Raw genomic sequence first — 20,956 nt, 5'->3', positions numbered from 1 at the left:
ACTTCACTTGCCATGGCACAAATTCGATCATCTGTATGCGTATCACCCCCACTGGACTTTAAGGTCTGGGAAAAGAGGGATGGGTTTTATTTTGTCCACAAACATGTCCCCACTGTGTACAAGTATGCCTAGTGGATAGCAGGTGTGTACAGGGGCTGGGGGACAAGCAAATGGTCAAGGACCATGGAGTGGGTCACGTGGATGTGTGCACCCTTGGAAATAGGTAATGGCTGCTGCTGAGAAATTAGTGACCTGACCTCTCTGTCCTATGCCTGTCTACCGGACAGTGGGGGACAGAGGATTCTAGGTACGCACCCAGGCATCTCTATTCAACAACTTCTCCAAGGGACCTGTTCCCATGACTGGGAATACTGTGTAGAAATCAAGATGTCAGCCCTAGGTGCTTACGGCTGCATGGGTGTTGGTTTTTAGGTCCCCTCAGTGAAGAGAGGCAGGGAATAGAAGCACAAATACTTGTATGTATAATAACCCCTCATCTTCATTTATTTTGGCACTATGTATGTATATAAATGCATCTTCCATCCACCCACCCATCTAAAACCATCAGTTCTGACAGTTACCTCCACCCTCCATCAATCAGCACAAAGTCCATTTCAGTCCTCCCTCTATTTGTGTCCCCTTGTTCTGGCAGTGAGAAACTTGATCTACAACATATTTACCAACTTGTTCAATTCTAGTATATACTTAGAACTACCCCAACCCCCTGTGGGAAAACAGTTTACTAACTGTAGTACGACATTGGGATGTGATGCTTTTTTATCTTCAGCCTTACAGTATCCAACCAAAATGTTGTTTTACAAAGTTACTTAGGTAACCTCCTACTCCCTTCCATGTGGTCATATTAATCAATTATGGTACAGTCAGCCTCATCTTTTACTGTTTGTATGCAGGTTGGATCCCCCACTCCTGCATTTGGTTGATGTCAATGGTTTGCTTATTTCTTGGATGTGTGGAACAATACCATGGTTCTAGCTCAGAGGGACACAAAAATCCAAGCTCAGTGAGGAGCTGCTTGCTCCCTCCTGATCCTGACTGCTCATTCCATCCAATCATTCTTACTACTCTTTATCCTCCCAATCCTGGTGGCAACAAAATGCATTCATTTGCTGCACATGGTGGCCCACACCTGTAATCTCAGTGACTGGGGAGGCTAAAGGAGGAGGATCACAAGTTTAAAGCCAACCTCAGCAACTTAGAGAGGCCCTAAGCAACTTAGTGAGAAAAAATTAAAAAGGGCTGGGGATGTGGCTCAGTGGTAAAGTGGCCCTGGGTTCAGTCTCTGAACCCAAACCCAAACAACAACAAAGTAAACAGCGCATTCATTTCTGGTTTACTCTTTCTGACACTCATTGCTTTTTAATGTCTTGTATTAAGCCTGGTTCATGGTAGGTACTCCATAATACTCAACATTAATCGTTTCCTTCAGTGAATCCTGACTCTTGGAGCCCATCCCACACCTGCAGTTTCTCCTGTTCACAGTGAAGCTGGGCACATCATATTATTATGCCCAACAAAAGGCTCTGAGGACAACATTTGCTATTCTCAATTGGGTCACTTATGAGATGGAATCTAGCAGCCACTCAGGAGAGCACAAGGAACCTTGTACTCTCCTTGGATGTGAAGACTCATAGATGGCTAGAATGCAGCCTGATGGGAATTCTTGGGCAACATTTTCACATTCCGGCCACTTTCTTCTCCTTTTTTTTTTTTTAAAGTACCATCTCAAACAACTTAGCAACATGAGATTATTTTTAAATTTCTGGAAAATAACAAGATTAAAGGGAGCAAGAATTGCACAAATATTTGCAAAACAAAAGTAATTACTAGTAAAGGTCTTGGGATTTCTATTGGTAACATAATAACCTTATCAATGCTCCAAGTTTTCATTTTCTCTGCAATCAGTGTATGATTTCTCAATGAGTGGGGATGGAAGCCACCAGAAATGAGTTGGTAAATTAAGAACAGTTGTAAATATTTGGGAAAGAAAATAAAGAGTTTCTAAATGTAGATCTATGTTGAAAGAGGAAATTGGCACCCAACACAATGCACTTATCATCATATCTGAAGAACTTTGCATCAAAACACAAAACTTTAGGATTGGGATATGATTGAGTCATAGGCCATATGACATTTCCAAGAGGATCATTTCATGTTTTACAAATTCTGCAAATAAAAAGATCTTCCCATATGTAAAATAAAACCAGCCCCCTGAAATCCTGTTGTAAGCTGACAATTAGACCTTCTCTGGATGGGGAGGCTGAAGATGGGTAGGATTATGGGTTTGAGAAGCACAGACAATGTCAAAGGCAACCTCAGAATGATGAGGTTGAGAAAGAATCCAGACTGCAGGCTATGTTGATCAGGGCTTCTGTAACAACTTGAGATTTGGACTTCTGTTATAGTTTAGTTCTGGAGCCCAAAGGGTCATGCGTTGAAGGCTGGGTCCCCAGTGCAGCAGTGTTCAGAGCAGGGCCTTTGGGAAGTGATTAATCACCTATGTGTTCGTAATTTAATGGCATTTGGCGGGGTGGTCAATGGGGTGGGGCCCTCTTGCCCTGGCCCCTTCCTCACTACACCCCCCACCCCCCACCTGCTTCCTGGCTGTCATGAGATGGCATCATCCTTCTGCGGTGCTCTTCTGCCATAGTGTTCTGTCTCACCTTAGGCCCAGAGCAACAGAACCAGCTGCCCATGTATTGAAAACTCAGAAACTATGAGCCAAATGTCTTTCCTCTTTTGAGTTGTTTCTCTCAGGTATTTTTTCACAGTGGAAAGTTAACTAACAAAGCTTCTAAGTCAAGACTGACTCAGAGATCAATCCTGGCCAGGCCACTGACCGGCTACCTATCACGGGGTTGGATAACTACCCTAAGCCTTCCTTCTTCATCTCTACGAGGGGCACATTAACCCCAAGGTGTAAAGTGGCATTAAACCTGATGTGAAATGGGAATCAGCAGGCACAGCTTCATGGCTAAGAGTGAAGAATCTGAACCCAGCTGCCAGCACTCTGCCACTTACTTGCTGTGTGACCTTAGAAAACTCACTTAACTCTCTGAGCCACCAAAAAGAGATTAGAATCTGAAATGAAGATAATAATCACTAATCATCTTTGAAATAGTGAAAATAACAGAGCAATTATGAGAATTCAATGAATTATGGGGGACAGACTACTTAGAATTGGCAGATTCCCTGCTCTCTATAAGAGCCAGCAATGATTACCAATTATTCAACTACCAACAGGAAAATGGGGTGGGCCTGGTGGTAGAAGTAAATGGTTAGGCAGGGTCCACGGCCTGATTCGGAGTTTTAGGAGCTGTGTTGATGACACAGGTCAGAAGCTGAAGAGCACAGCTCCCTGCACTCCGTGTGTTCTGTGTCATGTGGTTTATCCCATGCTGGACAGGAGCCAGCCAGGGTGAAGAGGACAAGAGTGACACACTGCAGCTCAGCTGCAGAGACTGACAAGTAAAGCCCCTGACTGTGTCTGCAGACTCCACACAGCAGCTAAGTCAAGACAGACCCGGGAGGCGGTCCTGGCCAGGACACTGACAGGCCACCTGTCACTGGGTTGGATAACCAGCAGTCAGCTGTGGCCTGTACTCTGTAGTCAGCTTGCTTTAAAACCTCAGGTCTTCACAGAGAGAGAGAGTGATCTTTCTGGTGAAGGAGATAGATCTGAAGCGCTGGGGAGAGCCACCTTTTCCATTTCCACTGTTCATCCTCTGGCACGGTTATTTAAACTGCTCATCTTCCATATATGCTGTATTTGTTTTCAGGGAAAAATCAGTAGAAAGAAAACTGACAAACCATTCTGCCCTTATTTCTAAGCATGCATCTCTGGCTTCTTGGCACTTGACTGGTCAGGGGACGAGCCATGTGTCCTTGCCCCAGGGACACTCAGAAAGGCACCTTCCCTACCCATGCAGGACCTCACTCCAGCAGCACCTTCTCTCTCTTAACATCTTCCTGCATCTTGAGGAAGGACGGCAGCAGCAGGGGTCCCGGAGGAGGACACCACTGCAGGCCAGATCCTCTTGCCCTCTATTCTGAAATGTTCTGAAATTGTGAGTTTCCCTATGTTCCATATGGAGGCAAAACTTCACCTGCACTATTTACAGGTCCCTACAGGTGAGCATTCAGCCCACCTGGTTGGAGGGCAGTGAGCAGCTTGAGACAGGTGCCTGTGCCCTGGCAGCTGGATGGTGTGTGCATTACTGCATCACATGTGCATCACTCTCTAAAACCCCAACCTTTATGGAGCCTGAGACATCCTGGGCCCCAGGATGTGGACCTGGAGGAGTTACTGCTGCCCTTGCAACTCATATGCAGCTCTGGAAAACAGTCAGTGAGAAATAATCGTGGAATTTTCTTTAAACTACTTTCTTCTTTTAAAACCAGAATTCGGGTATATGATTAGCATGTGCAGGGCTCAGGGTTCAACCCCAGCATCAAACAAATGGAAAAAAAGAGTTAAAAAATAAAACCAGGACTTAGGCTGAACTTTCTTTGACATTGCTTACTCAATTCAAAATGGGAAATGATCGCACAGAAACTTCATGCAGACGTCTGCCCCTCAAGTAGTGTTTGACTGGGTCTGTACTCTGTGGTAAGCTTGCTTCAAAAACTTGGGTCTACACAGAAAGAGAGCAATCTTTTGGGTGAACGAGAGGCTAGAATCTGAAACACCCATACAAGGCTTATGGAAAATGCCCAGCGGGGCATACCTGCCACCAGACACATGGTACCAAGTATACCTGCCTTCCTGTTGGTGTGCACTCCCAGGAATCTTCTTTTGGAAACCTGGCCTTCTCTGAACCCCACTAAACTGCATTTAAATGACTGCTCTATTAACTGGGAAGGAGCGTGATGTGGGATCCCATTTCCTTGTATGTAAATCAGGGAGAATACTAAATGCTGCTCAGCACTACAGGAGTGAAATGAAGTCAGATCGTGTGCCTGGCCAACAGGAGCAAGAGCTCACTGCTGTCCACGCCCTCCTTCCCTCCCACCCTTTGTTTCCTCCTCTGCTGTCTGGAGACAAGTTATAAGCAGAAAATTGGATGTTCACATTCTTCCTCGTGGACACCTAGAGAGGTGCATGTGTCTGTGGTGCCTGCTTGTACATAGCAAGGTCAAGCACAGCAAAGGACGAGGCCCTTGAGCCAAGCTTGAACTCAGAACCTCCAAGGAAAAGAGGTGCCCAACAGAAAGGTAAGCAGAGAGGTTCCAAGACCCAAAGGGAGCAGAGATGTCACGTAAGGTTTTCCCATAAACATTTCTTAAACCAGAAGTTCTCCATCCCAGCTGAGCAGATGACCAAGATTCAAGTAGTATAGTATCTCAAGGTTCCCAGGAGTTTCAGAACTGTAGCTCCAGTGGAGAACTGCAGTCCACAGATTGTTAGTGCACACTTCTATGGAATAGTAAACAGAAACCTAGAGTGTAAAGGACCTGCAGCCCCAAGAATTAACCTATTTCCTCCACTCGGGCGTGGAGGGAAATGATGGTAGCTTTATGCCCCACCGGAGACCCTGAAGCCACAGTAAGCTTCTCCAGGGTCCCCTGCTCCTGCTGGCACAGCCCCTTGGCTTGCAGAAAGGGAGGGGCCCTGACTTACCCAGGGCACAGAGGGTCTGCCTTGCCTGCCAACATCAGTGCAGTCCTTGCACCTGCCTGGGCTCCTGAGTTGTCGACAGAGAAAATGGTGCACTTTACATGCCCTGTCTCCTGCCCAAGTGACACAGAACTCTACCTCATTGACAGGGAAAGCAAGAATACACAGCACAGGTCCAGTTGCCCAGGAGTTATCAGAACAGAGGAAGGACAAACATTAATGTTTAACAGAACGATCGTTATTTGCAAAGTTTGTTAAGAGTCACCAGACATCTCCCACCTGGGGCTTTCCCATTCCTGGTCATCCTTGTCTCTTTATTCCTTGGTGTCTCCAGCATATGGGTGTTTCTGCACGATCCGCATTCCACCAGCTTTCACTGAAATGAAAACAAAAGGCAAGCATGATTAGTACAGATGGGGAACTGCCTCGGAGGTTTGCCCAGTGGCCACAAGTCAGTTTGGAGACCCTGACAGTGACAATAATTAACTGGGGGTAGGGGAGTAGTGTGGTTTGGAGGAGATTCAATGTGTTACCTGTGCAATGCTATCTCTTACTCCAGATGTTAGAAACTTTCCAAGACTCTGGGGTCCCTTTTTGGTTACCTCTCACATATTTTGTAAGAACAGTCACATAACCAAAGTGTGAAGCATGTGGAGCAATGGCTGCTTAGTTCTGCACATCTTATTGATACAGGGGCTTCCTAAACCCTGTCCTACCCTGTGAGCATTATTTTCTCAAATACCAATGATGCTTTTGATAGGTGACATAGCTACAGGTGACACAAGAACAGCTACTATGTTAGTCACAGAGCCTGGTCAGGAGTGACAAAGATGTCCAGAGCAGCCCTTCCCAGGCTGTGCTGTGAAACCCTCCTATTGGTAGATGTTCATTCTGTTTTTAGGAAAACAGCCTCATTGAAGTTGGGTATGGTGGCACACACATGTAATCCAGCAGCTCAGGAAGCTGAGGCAGGAGGATTGTGAGTTCAAGTCAGCCTCAGGAACTTGGAAAGGCCCTAAGGAACTTAGTGAGACCCTGTCTCTAAATAAAACATAAAAAAAAAAATGGATGCGGATGTGGCTCTGTGGTTAAGTGCTCTTGGGTTCACATTCTTCACATTGGGTTCAATCTCCCCCACCAAAAGCTTCATCAAGATCTAATTTATGTACAATTCATTCATGTAAATTATATAATACAGTGGTTTGAGTAAATTCAAAGTTATGCAACCATCACTACAATAAATTTCTGTCACTCAAGCACGAAATCCCACACCTACAATCAGTTGTTCCCTGTTCACCTGTCCCCCAGCTCCCATCAACCAGTTACAACAGTTACTTGGGCTGGTCTCTTCTGGACACTTGGAATAGAAATGGAATCATAAAACACATGGGCTTGGGTGGCTGGCTCCTTTCAGACAGCACATATTCAGGTTTGCCTGTGCTGCAGTGTGAGAGCTCCATCCTTCTCAAGGACAAAACACTCTATAGCACAGACTCACTGTGTTCCATTCCTCTGTTCATCACATGGTGGATATATGGGTTGTTTCCACTTTTCAGCTGTTATGGATAATAAGCTTTGAACATATTTATGTGACTTTTTCTGTGTACATATTTTCATTTTCTTAGGTTTGTACCTAGGAATGAATGGCTGGGTCACATATTGACTCTGCATTACACTTGTGAGGAACCAGGATTGCTTTTCAGTTGTGCGCCATTTTCCATTCTCACCGGTGTGAGGATTTCTGCACATGTGTCCATGCTTGTTATTGTCTATTTAATTATAGCTGTTCTAGTGGGTATGATGTGCTATTTCATAGTAGTTTGATTCACATTTGCCAAACACTAACATGTTAATACTATCTTACAAGGAGGAAGAGAGTGGGACATGGGACCCAGGATCTAATGGGTGTAGGAAATACTAGGTTGAACAAAAGCAAATGGGCTTCTTCTAGAGAGATTTTGGGGTCCTTTAGCGTGCTAATGTGCAACATGAAGTTTTATGAGGGGCATGGAGCATGCAGTCTCCCCCAGATGTTTTTCTTTTTTTTTTCTGTGTGTGTGTGTGTGTGTGTGTGTGTGTGTACGGACGTACTGGGGATTGAACCCAGGGGAGCTTTACCATTGAGCAACATCTCCAACCCTTTTTTAAATTTTGAGACAGGATCTCACTAAATTGTCCAGGCTGGCCTCAAACTTGTGATCCCCCTGCCTCAGCCTACCAGGTTGCTAGGATTACTGGTATGCCTGGCCCCAGATGCATTTGATTCAGTTTTTGTTTTGATCTATTTTTGGTTTTGCAGTAATGCTGTTATCATTTTTTAGCACCATAATGTCCCATGGAATAGAGTTTGGAAATACTAGCCATATATCCAAAAAGCTGACCTAACATGGTGGTGTGGAGCTGAGGGTCTCTGAAGAAGCTGCACCCATTTAGAAGATCTTGCAGACTGCTTGACTGGCTGACCAAGAGTACTGCGATTGTGGAGAGATGGAAGATTTCAGATCGGGATCCCAAGCATCTTGGTATTTCTTAGGCTCTTTAGTAGCCACTTAATTTCAACTCCTGTATCTGCCATTATAACTTTAGATAAAACTCTCAGAATAAACCACTAAGCTTTGCAGACCTATAAGCATCCACCAAGCTAAGCATGTTTAAGGTAATAGCTAAAGCTACAGGAAAGATTTTCTCCCTCTGCTCATAGCCAGCCTACCTGATGACCTACCAAATGTTTGCTAAGTGTATTAATTAGGACTTCCCTTGTTTTGTGGCTGTAAAAGTTGCATGGTGGAGTATGTCATGCAATGCCACTTCCCAGACCACAGTCACTCATGTTTGGCTTAGGATAAACTATTTTCTTGTTTCCTTTAAAGCACAGTTGTTGTTTTACATGGACAGTGGTTGCTTCATCTGCATAAAGGGGAGAAAAATCCAAGATGGAGACATTCAAAGGAGGGAACAGCAGTCTACACCACGGGCCTCATTTACCAACTCTCAAATAGGGGAGTGCTTGATGGAAAGAAGGGCTGGGTTTTTTGTTGTTGTTGTTGTTGTTTGCATTTACCCCAGGTTCTTGATGCAGGCCTTAGGGAGTCCCACCCTTGCCCTACTCAGGACAGCTACTGGGTCTTCGGCCAAGAAGCAGCCACATCCCACAGTACTGTCCATATGTTACTCCACCTCCTCCGGAGTCTCAAATCTCGGTGGACCTTGCTGGTTCACAAAAGTCCAGGGCAAGTTGATGATGCTGATGAACAGGAAGAAACTGTGAAGTCACCTCAGCCTCACATGCTCCAAGTTGATTAGTCTTAAATTTCTCAGACTTCAGGAAGATGATGACGCTTGCTTCTCAGGGACAATGGTACCCTAGCAACTGTCCCTCAGATGAGGGCAAAACAGGCATCAAGTAAAATAAAGGGTTGTGTTTAAACAGTTTAAACAGTGCCCATGCTGGTCTGGGATTGGAAACACAATCTCCCTGTGTCTCAACACTTCTTTCATGGAGCGGGAGCATTCCACTTTGGAAAGAAAGAAATAGGATCCTGTTTAGTGATCCGATTTTTATCCTAGGAATTAATTTCTAATCATTTTGCATCTGACTGCGAGAGCTTATGCCTTGTGGTCTCCAACTCATCAGGTCTTTACTTGATAGGCTCTGCTTCTTTTCTCATGTTTCCAATTATAATAAACTTAACCATTTGGGCACACTTGTATGTGCACTTAGAGTTGTATATGCAGATATTTTGTCACCTGGGGCCCTAGGAGTCAGTCCTCCTGTTGGTTTTTGTCGGCTCCTTCTTGCTCTCATGCAGGCAACTGTGGATCACACACTTGACTTCACTGGGCCTGTCAGGAAGATCTTATGCGGCCCAAGGTGTAGACAGCAATTCTTTCAAGAAATGCTGCTTGTGTTTCTACTAGATCAAGAGGAAGGTGCCTGAAAGTCCTTACCAAGGATTTCTTAGACTGGAATAGCCAGACTAGACAGTGTAATCTGAACCCTACTCATAGAGGCCGGCCTCATTTACCAATTCTCAAGGAGATTTGTGCCTCCATTCAGAGAACATGCTGATATCTAAGGCTGGGGGGGTCCTTCCTTGCCATTCCACTGTGTTGCTGGGGATGGTCCCCTCTGCCGTGTCTCCCCCAGGGTTTGGCTTCTGAGCATGAAGCATTATGCTGGAGTCTGGGGTTTGTGAGCCAACTCTCAGGCTGTCTGAATTTCAGTTCCTTTTTTTTTTTTTTTTCCTAAGGATTTTCCTTACTTTAAACTCAGATTTAAAAAAAGATAGTTGAGTACAGGAGGCTGAGGAAAGAGGATCATAAGTTCAAAGCCAGCATCAGCAACTTAGTGAGATGCTCAGCAACACAGTGAGACTCTGTCTCAAAATAAAATACAATAAAAGGGCTGGGAATGTGGCTCAGGGGTTATGAGAGAGAGAGAGAGAGAGAGAGAGAGAGAGAGAATGAGAATGAATATGAGAGAAAGAGAGAGAGAATGAATATGAGAGAGAGAGAGAGAGAGAGAGAGAGAGAGAGAAATCTACTATTAGTGGACAGCTTTTCAATCTAAGATTTCCCAGTCTGTGTAGTACTCCATTAGAAATGGAGTTTGAAAATAAAATTCTGCAGTACATTAAATGACTTTCCACTCTCTTGAAATGTGGAATTTGAGAATTATGTTTTGACCAAAAGAAGAGCCTAGAACCGTCCCATGAATTCTTTTTTCTTTTTAAAATTCTTTTCATAGTTGTACACAGACAGCATGCCTTTTATTTAATTTATTTATTTTTATATGGTGCTGAGGATTGAACCCAGGGCCTCACACAAGTGCTCTTCCACTAAGCTATAGCCGCAGCCCCCATGACATGTTTTTCACAATACATTTTCCTTTTCTCACACCTTGATCCCATGCCCTTCAGAAATTGATTAGAGATGTTGTTATGTTCCACCAAAATGCATACGTTGAAGTCTTAACACCTTAAATAGTGTGTCTTTAAAGAGGTAATTAAGTTAAAACTAGGTCAGATCCTGATCCAATAACACTGATGTCCTTATAAGAAGCGGGTACAGTGGTGCACGCCTATAATCCCAGTGACTAAGGAGGCTGAGGCAGGAGGACTGTGAGTTCAGAGCCAGCCTCAGCAACTTAATGAGGCCCTAAGCAACTCAGCAAGACTTTGTCTCTAAATAAAAACATAAAAAGGGTTGGGGATGTGGCTCAGTGATTAAGCACTCCTAATCTCCAGTACCCCTGTCCCAAAAAGGAAGAGATGCAGGGAATGCATGTGCACAGGAAAAAGGCAGAGAGAAGAGCCAACTGCCAGCCAAAGAGAGGCCTCAGGAGAAACCGCACCTACCCACACCTTGATCCTGGACTTGCAACCTCTAGAACTGTGAGAAAGAAAGGTCTTGGTATTCTGTTATGGCATCCCTAGCAAACTCATTCAGGTGCCCATTTAAAAATAATCTCTGAATCATTTCTACTTGGCAGACATAAAACATTTGAACTGTAACTCACAGATGTATTCCATAAACTAACTAAAAGTAAAAAGGGCTGTGAAACCAACTACAAAGAAAATTGATACTGAGCATCAAGGTGACATTTGAAACAATCAAGTCTCTGGAAGCTCTGTGGAAAGGCCTGTCCATTCTTCCATTGAAATAAGGGCAGTGTCAGGGCCAGTCACCCAGCATTAGCACTTGCATTTAATTTTGTTTCTAAAAACAATTAACTTCATTAATCTCTCTCAGTATGTTTGGTAATTAATGCAGCAATAAGAAGTGACAATAATAATAAGCCAAGGCTGAGACAGACTAATTTTAACTTGCAATACTTCCCCAAAATATGACAGCACAAATTTATTGTGATTTTGTATCCATGTCTCAAGAACTTTCCATTGGTAAAACTATAATGGCAGAATTATTTTCTCAGAAATCTTTGCAGAATTATTTGTCAATTTAGATATTTTTGTGAGACATTAGGAAAAAAACTCGAATTTTTGTAGTGGTGGTTGTTATTCAAACAAGAGCTTCTAATTTAAGGAATAACTACATACCTCTCATCATAAGTGCTATGCAGAGGAAAAGCGCGTGATCCTGGGGCCAGACCCTCGGGCTCACTTCTGCCCCTGCCTGCGTGTTTGTGTGCATGTGTGTGCACGTGTGTGCACAGGCATCTGCACGTGTGTGAATGTGCCTAGCAAGCTATCAAAGCTCTCTGTGCCTCAAGATCCCCCTCTGTGAAGAAAGTGTCAGTATTCCTCCTCCCACAGACAGCTGAGGACTATGTGAACTGGCACCCTGGAAATATCTGCAGCAGGCCTGATACACAGAGGTGCATAGCTGTTAGCTAGTCTCACCACGTGGGGTCTCAGTCAGCTTTTCACTCCTGTGACCAAAGCACCTGACAAGAACAGGTTTAGAGGAGGAAAAGTTTATTTGAGGCTCACAGTTTTAGAGGTCTCAGTCCCTAAATGGCCAACTCCATTCCTCAGTGCCGTCAGGGCCCAGGGCAAGGCAGCACACCATGGCAGATGGGTGTTGTGGAAGAGAGCAGGTCAGGATATGACCAGCAAGGAGGAGGGGGGGGGCAGGAGGGTGGAGAGAGAGAGAGAGTGAACACATGTGCTCCCTCTTCATGGACAAAATATAGTCCCCAAAGGCACACCCTCCAGCCACCCACCTCCTCCAGCCACCCACCTCCTCCAGCCATACTCTACCTGCCTGCAGTCAACACCTAGTTAATCTCTATTAGGGGGATGATGCCTTGTCATTTCACCTCTAAACTTTCTTGCATTACCTCACATGAGCTTTTGGGGGAAACCTCCCAACTAAACTATGATAGGCAGGTTTTACAAATTAGAATTGTGTGCTTAGAGACCTCTACAGTGCTCAAATCCTTGGTGCCTGAATGTCTCCTCCCTGTGGTGACAGCATCAACCTATGACCTCCGGGTCAAAGAGGAATGAAGGAGAGGCCTGCAAAGTGCTTGGCCATTGTGCTGCTGCTGATCATGTAGCCAGCTAACCATCACCAGGTAGTTACCACTACCTCACCACCTAAGCAGGGAAGCTTCCAGAGACTCTGGGATCCTGGACAATCCTCCCACTTTCTGCTTTCTTTGTTGTCACTGTGCAGGCACTGCCCTGGGCACTCCTATCCATGTTCCCACTTCATCAGTTCCTCGTGCGGCAGGGCCTGAAGCAGCAGCCACCATGCACAGGCAGCCAGCAGCACAGCAAGATGAGACCCAGGATCTGCTCCCCAAACAGATCTTCCTACACTGGGGATCCTTCCAAGATGCAGAGTGTGGAGGCTCTTCAGTGATGTAGGCTGGGGCCTACAGGTAGGTCCAGAGTACTCTATCCTCTACAGGAGGGAACTGTGAGAGGAAGTCACTGGCAGCTAGCTACTGGTAATGCTCAATAGCTGGCTAGAAAAATCTATAGCAGGAAGATGGATTGGGGAAAGAGAAGGGTCTTTCCAGGGTCACTCAGTACCTGAGGAGCCCCATGAGCCCCAGTGTGGTGCCCAGCAGGGAAGAGGAAGGGCGGTGGATGCACACAAATGTCACCAAAGCACTGACTTTGGAGACTGGAGCGTTACTTAGAAGTGTTGCTGCCTTTGTTTTTGCCTGAGAAGGGCTATTGAAATGTTATTCAAAGGGATGCTAATCCACTACAAGAAATGAAGATTCTGAGGATCATTCTGGTAGGAAGAACAAAAGAAAACAAAATAGAAAACAAGCAGAGTGTGTAGGTTAGGATTAAACCTGATGGCTAGGGCATTGTGGCGGCATGTAAGTACATGGAATAGGACCTCTCCTCTGGTATGTGAGATTGGAGGGTGAGCCTCCTGAGAGGCAGAGGGCAAGGGATGCCATCTATTTTAGTCAAGAGAAATGGCTCTACTAGGAGAGAACCACTTGGCAAGAAAAAAAAAAAACCCTTCGATGGAAGCTCATCACCCTAGTGCGGGAACCCTGTAAAGACAAAGTGGAAAGGATAAGAGGCTAGAGGCAGAGAAAAGGTGTGGGGCACTGAGTTCTGACATCTGGACTGAGAGCACACCAGCTGTGGGGGACCCCAGACTGTAGGGACGGACAGGGGCTTTCTGTCCGTACATACATACAGGTGGAAGTGCTAAAACTTGAGCTCTAGAAGAGCTGGGTGTGTCTTCCATAGCTGTGTACTCCATTCAGGACACAGCTTTGACCTCAAGGACAAACTGGGTGGGGAACTGGAAGGGGACTCTGGTGGGCAGATAACCATGTCCCCTTCAAGCTGAGAAGTGTGGGGGTCAGAAATGTAGGGAACCTTGAATTTAGGGAAAGAAATTAGTTCTAAAAATGCCAGGGGAAAGTAGGATCCATTGCCTGGAGGTGCTCAGGAGAAGCCCAGCAGTGAGGATTGTTGGCTGAAGCAGGGACTGTCCGGTGTTTGCCTATCCAACTCCCAGCGTCCCTTGCAGTTGGTTTGGGGTCATTTAACTGGGTCCTAGACAAAGGAATGGGAAAAGTGACTGGTGGGCAGCATTGTGTTGTTCATCTCAGGACCTTAGATGTGCTATGTGGCAAGGGGGAATCAAGGCTGTGAGTAAGAGGCTGATCAGCTGATCTGAACATGAGGAAAATGCTTGCATTATCCACATGGCCCATGTTATCACAAGGGTCTCCAAACATGCAAGAGGTAGAGAAAGAGTCAGGGTTGGGGGCTGTGATGGAAGAAGGATGTGAGCAGCCACTGTGGCCTCTGCAGATGGAGCAGGGGCCACAAGGCAAGTGGGTGCCTCTGGACTCTGGGAATGTTAGGGGAACCATTCTCCCCCAAAGCTTCCAGAAGGACCAGCCCGGCTGACACCTTGACTCGTTTTGGACTTCTCACCTCCAGAATCATAAGATAATAAAGAAGTGAATTATTTTGCAGTTACTAAAACAAACACAGTGGTCTGTTTCCCATTTGACTTTAAATAAATACACTTATGTGTAATGATTTCAAGTTTACAATGGTTTTAAACTACCAAGGTTATTGTGTTTTACTATAGTAGTCATAAAAACTAACCCAGTGAAGCATGCCACTTGCGGGCCCCAAGCATGCTGACCCACACTTATCCCCCTCTGTAGTGGCTTTGCCTTGAAACAGCAGTGTCCTGCAGCAGGAGGGGTCTGGACCTCTGTACTGTTTCTTGTAGAGGGTTGCCCAAACTTTAATTTGTTCAGCTCACTTACTGTACTTTTTACAAAAGTGAATATCCTTTATATAAATACAAAGACTTCTGAGGTTGAGAAGGGGAAACTATTCATAAAACCAAGTCAGAACGCACAGAGCATTGGCTGAAATGAAAAGGACACACATAGAAGATGTTAGAAGGGGAAAATAACCAAAGGTGGCTAGGGAACAACAGCAAAATCTAGAAAGGTTGTGGTCCAACCTGACCAGAAGCTTCTTAAAAAAAACCAAAACAACAACAACAACAACAACAACAAAACAACCACACAATAACTTAAGGATATTTTCCCCTTGGCATGCTGAAACCAAAAGCACACCTCTGACCTGAATCTAGCTGAGAACATGAGGACGCTGTTGGGCAGTCTGTGACTATATGCTTAATACAATAAAAGACAACGGAGCTTCGCATTTCTAGCAGTAGAATGGCCTGGATAACTTGAAAACCCTCCTACAGGAAGATAATTCAGGGAGAAATGTTACCCACAACCTTATAAATTCTCCCTTAACTCATGACTGACCAACTGGTTCATATTCATATTTTCACTTGACTTAGTTCTATGGGGGGGTGCCACCTACTTTTTGAAGAAAACTATATAACATTAGTAACATTCAATGCTATCATATCAGACTTTTGAGACCTCACTGACACATGGTTTTGGCTCCTCTGAGAAATGGGGGCAGGTGAATGTGGCCAGCAACATGCATTTATTCACATCACTGCCAAAACCCACAGAGACTGGCAGAGATGAGTAACAGTATAGCTTGTAATCATGTCCTCCTTTCTGCTATGGAAGGCTATTGCTGCTGTTGGGGGAAAAAGCAAGGAATCTCACTACTTTTAACTTTGATAATCCAGTTTTGCAAAACTTCTCATAAAATAAGCATTCTTCACCGGATTTCTCTGCAAATATTTTGTAGTGGAGAAGAGTGGTGGGGTCTCCAGTCACTAAATGGATTTCTTCTGCAAAGAGTTGGCAGAATGTGGTGTAGATCATCCATCACTCTCAAGTGACGATACTTTGTACCTGCACAGAACTTTCCTTTCACACTAACCAGAAGCCTTTACAAACTGCCCCAATAATATCACACCTTCAGAGGGAGCACCTGGAAAGTGACAGGGTCTGCTGTCTGGCTGTAAGCAGCAAAGGCCCTTCAGGCTGGTCCCCTGGTCACTGGCTCAGAGGAGTCAGCAAGACATATTCCAAACAGTTTAGACAGTTTTTTAAATGGCACTGTCCTCAGGGTCCCAGTGTTAAGGTGACTACTAATTTAATGACGGTGCCAAGTGCTTAGAACTATGCTGGCACAGTATTACACCCAGCAAATTACAGTCACCATTTCCTGCATTGCGCAACCTAAATGAGGGAAGGGGACCACTTGCACCATTAGCACACAATGGAGAGGTCTCACACAGGGAAGTTGGAGGCTTACCATGCTTTGGGGAATAGAAGGTGAGAAAGGGCCTGAAGTAACTCCCAGGAGAAAGCTGTTTGTGGAATACCTCATGCCAGGCACAGTGAGACCCCTGGGATTTAAAGATATCAATAAGACCCAGCCCTGGAAGCCAGGAGAAGAGAGCAGATAGGGGGAGGTAAGTGCAATAAAGAAAATGGTACTACTGTGGGGAGAGGGAAGAGGGGACCTGATCCAGAGAGCAATAAAGAGAAAACACAAAAGAACAGCAAGACAGTCACTGTAAGAGAATTTTATTATTTCTGATTAAGGATTTAAGCACGTCTGTTATCCAATTTAAGCACTTAATAAAAGTGTTCCCAAAGTTTTAAGGCAATTATTTTAATTTATGAATTATGCTCTTGGCTATCTTTGATGATTATTATAGTGACTGGCAGAATGGCTTACTCTCTGGCAACACCAGACTAAAGAACACTGGGAGCTTCCTGGGAAAAGAGGCTTGCACACAGGTCCTCTGTAAACTGGGGAAACATGCCTCCCGGGAGCACTGCAGAGCCAATACTGCAATTTCCAATACTGTACCTTCCAAGTACCTGTCTACCTAGGCCTCTGGGCTCAGAGCCCAGGGCCTTTCCTTCAACTCTAGCCAAGTCTTATTGGCCTTTAAAATGCTGTGTGACAGTGACAGCTACCCAAAGCACTCCTGCTAGACTTGGGCCCCACAGTTAAGAGGTGTGCCCTGAAATCTCTGGAGTTTACTGTGGTTAACTGACCTGGGGGCTTTGATCCTGAGGAGGGCAGCTGAGAGCCTGGAAGAGTCACAGCAGCAAAGGCTGTGTGCTGGGACTTATCCAGAGGAAGATCTTCATGCCATCCTGGGATTTCACAGATGAGGAAATCGGAGTCCCAGAGAAATGGAGTGGCCTGTCTCCAAACTTGGAACCCAAGTTCACTGATACATAGGTGCAAATAAATTGCCTCTTCTCTTGTTAGGCATAAATAAATCATTAATTTTTGAATTCAAAAGCCTTGTAGTTTACAATTCAAGCAAAATTAGAATTCTGCATGAAAATTTCTCCCAGAGTTAACATGTACAGTTGATAATTCTGGTCTTAAAAATTTCCATATGAATATGTCTATATATGCAATTTAATTACTGCTACTTTGATTTGGTATCATTCCAGAAAACATACTTGAATGAATTCACTACCCTGGGGCAGTGGACAGTCTCAGGAAGACTGCTGCTGCAAGGTTCTGGAGTGTCAACCCTGCCATGAGGGTAAATAAAGGTGTTCCTCCCAACACAGAAGCACAGAGCTACAGGCAGCTGGGCAAGGACAAGAATTGTCCCTATTCCCTGTAATGAGGCAGATAATTTGTGTCCTACAGTGGGAGACAGATTACGAATTCTTCACTATTAGATGGCATACATGTGCCACAAAAAGAAGCCTCAGTCCTCCGAGGATTTGTCAGCGAAAGATTGAGTTCTAGTACTGACATTTGAAATTAAGACCCTAAAAGAACCCCAAAACTCAATGTGACCTGTCTTCTGTCACCTAAGTACTTTGATCTGCTCACCAAGTGTCTTTCCATATGGATCCACTGTCCCTTGAAAGGGCAGCAGAAATGGAAATCGACCAGTCTGGACAACATCAGAGCAAACAGAACTGTGAGCAGAGAGAGAAGGCCCCAGTGAACCCAAAGGCTGCTTAAATTCCTATATTCTAAGAAAGATGGCTCTTTCTGGGTTTAGCTTATTTGGCTCAGAAGTTAAACATTTTCTTTCTTTTTTTTAAAGCACCTTTGAAAAAAAGCTGGACGTGAAAGAAAGTGAGGTAAGAGAAATCATATTGAGTGATTAATGATGAAAATGATTTCCGCTCCTTTGGTTCTTTATCAGTACCCAATGCTGTCGGGCTACAATTAATCATCCCGATATTAAAAACACAGATTCCTGTTACTCTTTAGAAAAGAAAAAAGAAAGAACGAAAGAAAGAAACCCTGTACATTCTTAGTAAATAATAACAGCTCAAACTTTGTCTTTTGTAAAGTTGTGCAACTGGGGTTAGGCCCTTGTCATTAGCAAGCAACAGCCACAGGTAGACTACCTGTCGCACTCGTCATGACAGCGGGTCTTGGCGAGCGCGGGACCGGGTCTGCCAACCGCAGCGGGTGGGGCAGCGGTGGAATCCTGCACAGGCTGGCAGACCGCGCTCCTGGGCGCCCGCACTCCCCTGCGGCCCCGCGCTCCGGCATCAGGGCGCGCGGTTCCTCCGGGGCTCCCCCCCCCTCCCGGCGCCCCAGAAAGTAAGCGGAAAAGAGTCAGTACCTGAGGGCGAGTGTCCAGCTTTAGTCTCTAGTTTCCCTTCGGGAGGCGAAGACATGGTGCCACTGGAGCTCCCCGGGGCTGGGCGGAGGTGGCGGCGCGGCTGGCGGACTGAAGGGAGTGCGCGTGTAAGAGCCAGAGTATGCACAAGGGGCGAGCCAGCCAAGAGGGCGCGCCGCCATCCGGCGGGGGGCGTGGCCGATGAGCGTCGACGTGGATGCTCCGCCCTCCGGCACCGGGCGCTCCGACGTCACTGCGGCCGCCCCGCCCTGCCGGCCTCCTGTGCGCGGTTACAGAGCATGCACAGCGGGCTGTGCCACTTTGGGGATCTTGGAGAGGAGCGAACGCGAAGGAGGGCGTGGCCTTCGGTTTTAGGGGAAGTAGGGGTCAGGGCTGGCTGAGGACGGGGAGAGTAGCGGGTGACTAAAAAGGGCCCAGCTTGAGAACACTCCTTCCTCCAGGAAACCGCTCCGCCCGCCAGTGTCCCCACGTGGACGGCCAGGCGGTGGGGAGCTGAGGTCTCGTCCTGACGTCCTCAGCTAGACCCCTCCTGATGGGACCGGGGGTCGGATTTTGTTAAGAGACGACGCAAACGATGAGCCTGCTCCCGGAGAGAGAGAAAGGCAGCGCCGGAAACGGTTTTCAGTCACCTCCCCTGCTTCTTCCCCCAATTGCGGGGAAATCCCTTAGACAACGTCAAACATGACCTCCATGCTGCCAAATCCAGTGGTCACTCTTCCATTGATTCTACTTGACCTCTTAGCAATACTTTGAAGAAGCCATCCATCTTCCTGTTCAGCTTCAGGGATGCCATGTTAGTGCCTCCTCTTGCAGTTTTGGGGCCACCCTGGCTACCCAGTCTAGATTTCTAAATATTTGAGTGTCCCAAGCCTCAACATCGCCTCTCGCCCCCGCCGCCCCTTTCCCTAGGCTTAGATGGTGACTTTGTGTTCTGCTGCTACAACAAAATCTGAGAAGGGGTTAAAGAGCAGAGATTTCTTCTGGAGGCTGAGAAGTTCAAAGGCACAATGATGGCATATTGGTGAGGCCTTGGTGCAGCAACATCTCAGAGTGAAAAGTAAAAGGGTGAGGAAGAGGGCTGAACTCTCCTAATGAATTCACTGTAAGGGTGACCCCATAAAAGCAAACTTGATTCATGGGGGCAGAACTCTCATGACTTAATCACTTCCTATTAAGCCCCCATCTCCTGCATTGTTGCATTCAGGATTAAGTTCAACACTTGAACCTTGGAGGAACGTGTCAAATCATAGAACATCTTGGATGCCTTTTATCACAGGCAAGCCCACAATTATGACTTTCATCCACATGCTTACAGATCCCAGGCCTGCAAACCTATTTCTGTATCCTTGATCTCTTGACTGATACATTCCATTGGCTCTGAAACTCCATCAAAGAAGATACCTCCTTCAGGGCTGCCCAGTTCCTTGTGTCAGGCCACACACACTGATGCTGGCCATCCGCTGATCTTGCACTCACCCTCCATGTTTTACTATCATTAATGGCTGTGGGCCACCTGATAATTGTGATACATTGTCATTTTCTTGCATTCACATCAGAAGTTGCAAACCAGTAAGAACAGCTTAGAAGGAAATCCTGGAATAACAGTGAAGCACTTTTCTCCTCTGTAGTATTGGGAATCGAATCCAAGGCCTCACACATACTAGAGAGGCATTCTACCAACCCAGCCCCAAAGTGCTCTTTTCACTAACACCTTTGAAGGAACAGAGAGAATCCGAAGATAGTCCTTTGGATTTTGAACTGAGAAGCTTTAAGAATACCTAACCAATTAATTTTATGAATATTTCCTTTTTCTGTATCTATATGACTAAAAATTCAAGTCTTAACTGTAAATAATTATTTCTAAGAAATATAAAATAAAAACTTTAGAAAGAAAACATTGTATTAAAGTTTTATTGGCAATGTTTTCCCCTTTTTGGCACATAACATAGCAGGCATAACCTGTGGCATCTCAGACTCAATAACAAACAGGATTGTTAGGGAATGCCGGGGTAAAAGGAGGAGCTTTCTGAGGAAAGAGTGGAGTGACCCAAGGGTTTGGGGGTCACAGACACCAATGGGATGGCCTGAGGTCTGAGAGGACTAGACTGATGGGGCCCTCTAGTGTAACAGCATGTACAGTGCCACATGTTCAGAGCAGCGTTCCTGGTCACCTACTTACCCACCAATAGCTTCCTCTCTAGAGCAGAGGCTAAGCTACTCCAGCAGTGTGCCAACTGGGCAGCATTCCTGCTGAAGAAGACATTTAAGGAGGAATTGAACTTAGCTTTAAAAACACAGATTTTCAACCTCCCTTGCAGGGGGTGGTGAGGTGTC

At 45.6% G+C, this 20,956-nt stretch overlaps 1 long non-coding RNA gene across 5 annotated transcripts in view; it reads right to left on the bottom strand.

Annotated features, from left to right (window-relative positions):
• LOC107161137 overlaps positions 1–19,201 on the bottom strand; it is a 38,753-nt gene extending 19,552 nt beyond the window's left edge. For 2 of the 5 annotated variants that reach the window (XR_007345301.1, XR_001505945.2), the window contains exons 1-2: positions 18,605–18,813; positions 5,915–6,011 (exon numbers count right to left, since the gene is read on the bottom strand). This is a non-coding gene — a long non-coding RNA (uncharacterized LOC107161137). Of the gene's footprint in view, positions 1–1,756; positions 4,653–5,851; positions 6,012–18,604 lie in introns of those variants that run through there. The other 3 variants (XR_007345299.1, XR_007345300.1, XR_007345298.1) reach the window with 3 other exon arrangements.
• Between the last annotated feature and the right edge of the window lie 1,755 nt (positions 19,202–20,956).

The sequence above is a fragment of the Marmota marmota genome, unplaced genomic scaffold, assembly GCF_001458135.2.
Source record: "Marmota marmota marmota unplaced genomic scaffold, marMar, whole genome shotgun sequence".
Taxonomy (NCBI): domain Eukaryota; kingdom Metazoa; phylum Chordata; class Mammalia; order Rodentia; family Sciuridae; genus Marmota; species Marmota marmota.
Note: the sequence above shows the minus strand (reverse complement) of the source record. Positions and strands in the feature narration are given on the sequence as shown.